Genomic DNA, 6,376 nt, shown 5'->3' with positions numbered 1-6,376 from the left:
ATTAGAAATAGTTAATGTTTATACAGGGAATTAATAGTTAAAAGAGATACAGATGTTTTGTTTCGACACAAAGAATATACATAGTAAATGTACACGAAACTAAGTGTGCAGCTTGGTAAAGTTTTACAAGGTCAGCACAACCAAGATAGAAACATTCCTCCTACTTTAGAAGCCTGCTTTATGGCCCTTATCAGTCACCCCCCCCTGAGAGGTAACCACTGATCTTATTTCTATAACCACATTTGCCTCTTTTTGAATTGGACAGAAATAAAATTACTGAAGTATTGGAAAAGGAGTTTTCCTAGTACCATCGAATTCACTTGGTGCCAATCCTTGTTAGGTCTCGTCAGAGTCCTGTGCATCAAAATTGGAGTTTTATGAAAAACATTTTTTTTTAATATGAGTTTCCGTTTCAGGAGGATCTGGGTTCAAATTCTAGCTGCATAGATGGGAAGATATTTCATCTCTTTCTACCTCAGCTTTCTCAGCTGTTAAATGTCTGTAATAGTAATGCTTGGGGTGAGTGTGAGGATTCAGTGGAGTGGTCCTTATACAGTGCTGTACGCAGAGTTAGGCACACAGGAACGGTGTAACAAATATTCAGCCATCCTCATTTTATTGCCCGGAAGCTGGGAGAGTCTTGCACGGGAGGTTTGAAATAGCCGATTTTGTGTGCCCCTTTCATCCTTTCAACTTTAACTCCTCTGTAATCGTTTTCACTGCAAAAACCAAAGATTTCTAGATGCGTTTCAGTGGATTGCAGCTGTCCAGAGAAACGGAACTTTTTCTTTGGCATGAAGGTGAATTACGCTTTCTCTCCACTGATTTCAGTTATCTACTGCTGCATAACAAAATTACATGAAATCTTAGGGTCCTAAACCAACAGTTTTTACCCCATAGTTTCTACTGGCCAAGAATCAGGGTGCAGCTTAGCTGAGTTTTGAGTATCTCGTAGGCCGTCATCAGAGTGCCAGCTGAGGCTAACGTCATCTCCACACTCAGGATGGGTCCCGTCTGAGCTCACTAATGTGGCTGCTTCTTGGCCAGAGGTCAGTTCCCTGACACGTGGGCCCCTCTGTAGGATTCCACACAACAAGGCAGTTTGCTTCCTCCCGAGCGAGGGGTGGAGGAGAGAGAGAGAGAGATTATATTCTTTATTACCTAATCTTAGATGTTACATCCCATCACTTTTACCATATTCTATGAATTAGCAGGCAGTGACTAGATTCATTCCACACTCAAGGGTGGGGATTATACAAGGTCAAGTACTCTAGGAGATGAAGCTCAATGGATGCCATCTCAGAATCTGCCTACTGCACCGTTGGAGTGAAATTCAGATCATTCAAAATGTTTAGTCTCCCATTTCAGCTTGGGAAGGGGAAGGAAGTAACACCATGGACACACCAAATGGAAATTGTTTTGCACGTGTCTTCATACAATGTGCTCCCATGTATAATATGCACGCACCTTTTCGTGTGCATTATACATGGGATCATTGTGCTCATTATTCTACCCATGGTGTGTAATCATTATACCCATGTGTGATGTGCATTCTTATTTTTCCCTCAAAAATTTGGGCAAAAGAGTGTGCATTATACATGGCAAAATATGGTATTAAATATTTTTATTGTATTGGAAATTTTAAAGAAGTAACATAACCCTCTCCATCCCCTTCCAAAAAAACCCAACCCCAAACCTGTCTATTTAACTCCAAAGACTGACAAGTTGTATGTTACTTGGAATTATTGTTAAAAAATAAACAGGTCGTTTTTTTTCTGAACGACTTTAAATTTCATAAAGGCTATAGATGCTGGGCTGTAAGCTTCCCAAGGTTAGGAGGGTAGGACTGTATCTTGCCACACCTGGGCAATTCAACATTGCAACAGCTTCCTATTAATCTAGGAAACAGAATTGTCTGGGAAAAACAGAAGAACTGATTAAAATTTCTGTCTCTGTGATTACTTACAACATCTGCTTTGTGCCCTGGGGTCCTCCTTTATCCTTAACCTGTCTAGAGTTTCAAAGATTTCTTTCTGCACCTGGTATCAGATGAATCTGAGACTCTCATCAGGAGAAATGTGAAGAGTTAATGTATTCCACGGGGAAGCGGAGACACCCATGCTCCTCAGAGGTAACTGAGGCTGAGAAGGGAGCACAGATGCTTCTGTTCTTTTGTCCTCTTTTTGCATAAGGCAACCTGCACGGGGAGTCTGGGATGCAGGCAATTCAAATTAGTCCAGGGATGCTTCATTATAAAGAAACGACAGGCAGACAAATAAGGCCATTGAACGAAAGTTGCACTGCAAAACTCGGTACTTTGTTATGCTTTTAGGTGCCCAAAAGAGTTGTTGAAAAAAAATAATAAGCAGTCTTTTTGGATGGACATTATCTTCTAATTTCAAAACTCCCAAGTCTTGTTTGGGTTGGAGAAACCCCATGGGAATGTTGAAATCTGTAGACACTGTCTGGAAACATGCGTATATATTCACATGTGGGCAAAATTTAATAGCTCTTAGAGGTTTCACAGACCCTCATCAGTTTATATGTGGAGGGGAAATGGAAATTTGTTAAAGACACCTTTGCTGAAACAGGTATGTACCGTATTTGAGGAGGACATTTGAAACTTCCCTGTGGTGTCTCAAGAGCTTTTATGTGAGGATGGCCTATGGGAGCAAAGGAAGTATTTCTGTTGTAGCAGTTCTCAAGCTTTGGTATAAAGAACAACCTGAGAAGCTTGGGAAGTACTTGCATTCCTGGATCCCACCACCAATATTGATTCAGTAGATCTTGGGGGAGAGACGCGTTAGTTTGACCTAAAGGAAGGGCACAGGAGTTCCTAGGCCAGATGGCCCAGGCACGAGCCTGGGGAAATACTGGAAGCAGCTCTCATTAAACCCAGTGCGAAGGTCTCTCTGCCACTGAGATGAGCCAGGAGCTCTATGTCACTGTGTCCCTCTCTCCCACAGCCTTTCTGCAGGTTTTCCGCATTCCATAGGAAATACGTCTCAGAAGAAGCCCAGTGTGACAAAATATAAAAAAGAGGGCAGGTAGCTTTGCGCAGTGGCAGTATCGTAGCCAATGAGGTTTATCCGAGGCGCGATTATTGCTAATTGAAAAAAGAGGGCAGGTAAAAAATAGCAAGTGTTGGCAGTTGCTCCCTAAATGGCTGACTAATACTAGGCTCTAGAGTTCATCAGAGTTACCTAACAATGTGCATGGAGACCTCCCACCATGCAGAAGTAGTGAAGTCTCTTGGGACTGACCCTCTCAAGTGGTCAAAATGCTGGGTGTGCAAGCTTGATCAGTGTTCATTCTCGAGTTAATAAAGTCTCTCCACCCACTGGGAGTGAGTCAAGAGGCCAAGAGTGGTGTTGGAAGAAATGACTCCCCTCGGAAACGAAGAGTGGGAAAAAGTGTTCCGCCTGAGATATCCTGGGTCCTGTCAGTGCCGATTATTCTCATGTATTTTAAAATTACAGATTTCTTAGTAATAATTTGTTATCTTTTTCCCTCTTAAAGGGTCTTAATTTTAAAAAGGCTCAAATTACAGCTGACTCTCTGTCTCTTTCTCTGTCACACACACAGGTACACACACCTGAACAAGCACATGCACACACAAAGGTGTATACACACACTACAGATATACAAGATAAAGTCAGGCTGGATTTACTGTTCACTTTTGGCCTGGTGCTTATAGCAGTGTGTGTGTGTGTGTGTATAAATTTTTAACAAGAAAATTGGTTGTGTAGGGAAGAAGGTGGGAGCTGGTGGACTGCTTTCCAAAGCATTGCTTACTTGATGGACAAGGAGAGCAAAAGCCAGAATTTGTCTTCACAGCTGAGGCATACAGCTTTGAATAGCACTAGTTTTATTTTTTCCAATGTCTTTATTCTCGTGTATACTTTCACTAGAAAAAAAAGCTGTGGGAAAATATCTAAAATGTCCGAGTACTCATCAAAAGTGACCATAAGTGTGCTTGGCAGTTGGGGTGGCAACACTCAGTTGGCAAAGTGTCTGAAATTGGGTGAGAGCTTTTAGATAAAATTCCGAGCCTGAGCACATGCTATTGATTACCCTTGTCCCATCCTGGCCCTCAATTTTTCATATGTCATGTTGTTAGGTAGACTATAGATTCTTTTAGGAAAAACCAGAGCCAATTGATTTTGGAGGCATAATGCTCTCTATGGTGGTTGGAATGGAGTGGACCCAGCCAGACAAATTGGCTACAATTCCAGGAAAGCCAGGTTCTTTCAAGGATCAATACCATTCTTCAGAGTTTCAACCCCCACCCCCTGACCACTACACACACACACACACACACACACACACACACACAGATACACCACCCATGGAAGGTGGTCAGCCACCCAAACTTTATCCTCAGAAACGTAACTAATCACTATTCATGGGTTTACCATGGTTTTGTTACTTCATTTCTCTCAGTTTTACTTTTCTGATCTCTAAGTTCTATGCCATCTTTACAGACCCTTCTAGTTTTGTGATCAGATGTTTATTTTGGTATAGCCACCTCTGTTTGACATTCCTGGTACCACCCAAACTTCAACACCACATCTATGCAGGTTTTGCCTCCCCTTTCTATACGTGTGTTACTATGCCCTAGAGCTCTTTCTCGTTCTTTTTAAAGATTTTATTTATTTATCTTTAGCGGGGAAGGGAAGGAGAGAGGGAAAGAAACATCAGTGTATGGTTGCCTCCCATGCATCCCTTGCTGGGAACTGGCCTGCAACCCAGGTATGTGCCCTGACTGGGAATCGAACCGCGATCCTTTGGTTTTCGGGCCCGCACTCAATCCACTGAGCTACACCAGCCAAGGCGCCCAGAGCTCTTTCTGATAAAAGATTCATAGTTTATCATGTAGTCCCTGAAGCAGAGGGATTGGAAAGCAGGCACTAGGTAGACAGAGGTGTATGGGATGTAAGAACTGGTGGTGGTGGAGGGTGGACAACTGAGAGAACAGGAACCCCGAGACTAGGAAGTAACCTCAACTGCATCCAATTGGCTGGGGGAATCCGCCAAAAATGCATATTCTGGAGTCCAACCAAGACCTATTACAAGACCTAGAAGCAAGGTAGGAAGTAGCCATGGGGACAATCTGCATTTTCAACAATTTTGCCAAACGTATCTTTAGTGTGTTGATGTTACCGAACAAAGGGTCCGAGGGGGGGGGGCGATACTTGGCCCACCGAGGGATGTCAAAAACTGCTACAGAAAACAGGGGCCCCTCCCAAGGACGATACACTAATATCTATAGGGCTCTTCTGTCCACTGCCAATTGGAAAGACATCTCTCAATGCCAGAGATTTGTGGAAAGGAAACAAAATGTTTATTTAATGCTATTCAGGCCTAATGCCTTCCTTAAAATATTAAAGTCTTTAAGGGTATACACCTACACACACACACACACACACACACACAGCGCTCCCTTCTCCCACTGTCCCAACTCCGGGTACCGTAAATCAGGAAAAGAGCACACGCCCGTTTTTCAGGTCGCTGGCACTGTGGGCTGTGTCCTCTGTCTAAGCAGGATCTCCAATTAATCCAAAGTCATGTGGCACCCTTCACTGGCAAGAATTCTTTGTACCAAGTTCCAGTCAAAGTCTCTCCTGGTTTCCAAGCCACTCAGCCAAAGGGAGCACGCCAAAGCTGCGTGGGCCTCTTCTACCAAAGCCGCACTCCACCAAAAGCGCACATCTTTCTTCTTCACCTGGCCACAGGGATCTCCATTCTGGCAAAGCTGCGTGGTCTTCCCTTTCACCTAGCCAAGAGGGGGGTCTGCACTCTGCTGAAACCGCGTGGCTCTCCCTCCTAATGGCTACAGGGGTCTACATCTTCCTAAATAGCGTGGCTCTCCCCCTCACCTGGCCAAGAGGGGGTTCCTCACCCTGCTAAAGCCACATGGCTCTCTTGCAGGCCCTCTCTCAGAGAAGCAGCCCCAGTTCCCACCTGGGTAGCCACTCACTTCTCCCTGGCCCAAAACTTGGCCACAGCTCTTTAACATATCTATGAAAACAGTTAAAGGTTATAGATATGTTAAATGACCATGCCTGCGGTTAGCTGCAAAACTGTTGCTATGCAAAACAGCTCTCAATGGCCCTGCTCCATTCATCCCTTCCCCCAACTGACACCTGGTGGGGGGGGGGGAAGACATCTTAATATTTCCTCCAATATTCCTGTACACTTTGAGTTCTGGACACCATTCCAAATCTTTTCTGGGCGCCCCCTTGGCTGCACCCTGTATCAGTCCCTCCTTTCAGATTTACACCCACTTTATAATCATATAAAGGAAAATGGACGAAGGTCTCATCTTCTTGTAACTGCTTCCGGCTGGACATGGACGTTGTCCTACCTACCCCTG

At 44.1% G+C, this 6,376-nt stretch overlaps 1 non-coding gene across 1 annotated transcript; it reads left to right on the top strand.

The window, feature by feature from the left end:
• Positions 1-3,049: 3,049 nt before the first annotated feature.
• On the top strand, positions 3,050-3,190 carry LOC118989251 (U4 spliceosomal RNA). Its single transcript, XR_005066970.1, has one exon. It is a non-coding gene; the product is annotated as a U4 spliceosomal RNA (small nuclear RNA).
• The last annotated feature ends 3,186 nt before the right edge of the window (positions 3,191-6,376 follow it).

This window comes from Sturnira hondurensis, unplaced genomic scaffold (assembly GCF_014824575.4).
Source record: "Sturnira hondurensis isolate 20B ecotype Veracruz unplaced genomic scaffold, ASM1482457v3 Scaffold0006437, whole genome shotgun sequence".
NCBI classification, from domain to species: Eukaryota; Metazoa; Chordata; class Mammalia; order Chiroptera; family Phyllostomidae; genus Sturnira; species Sturnira hondurensis.
Note: the sequence above shows the minus strand (reverse complement) of the source record. Positions and strands in the feature narration are given on the sequence as shown.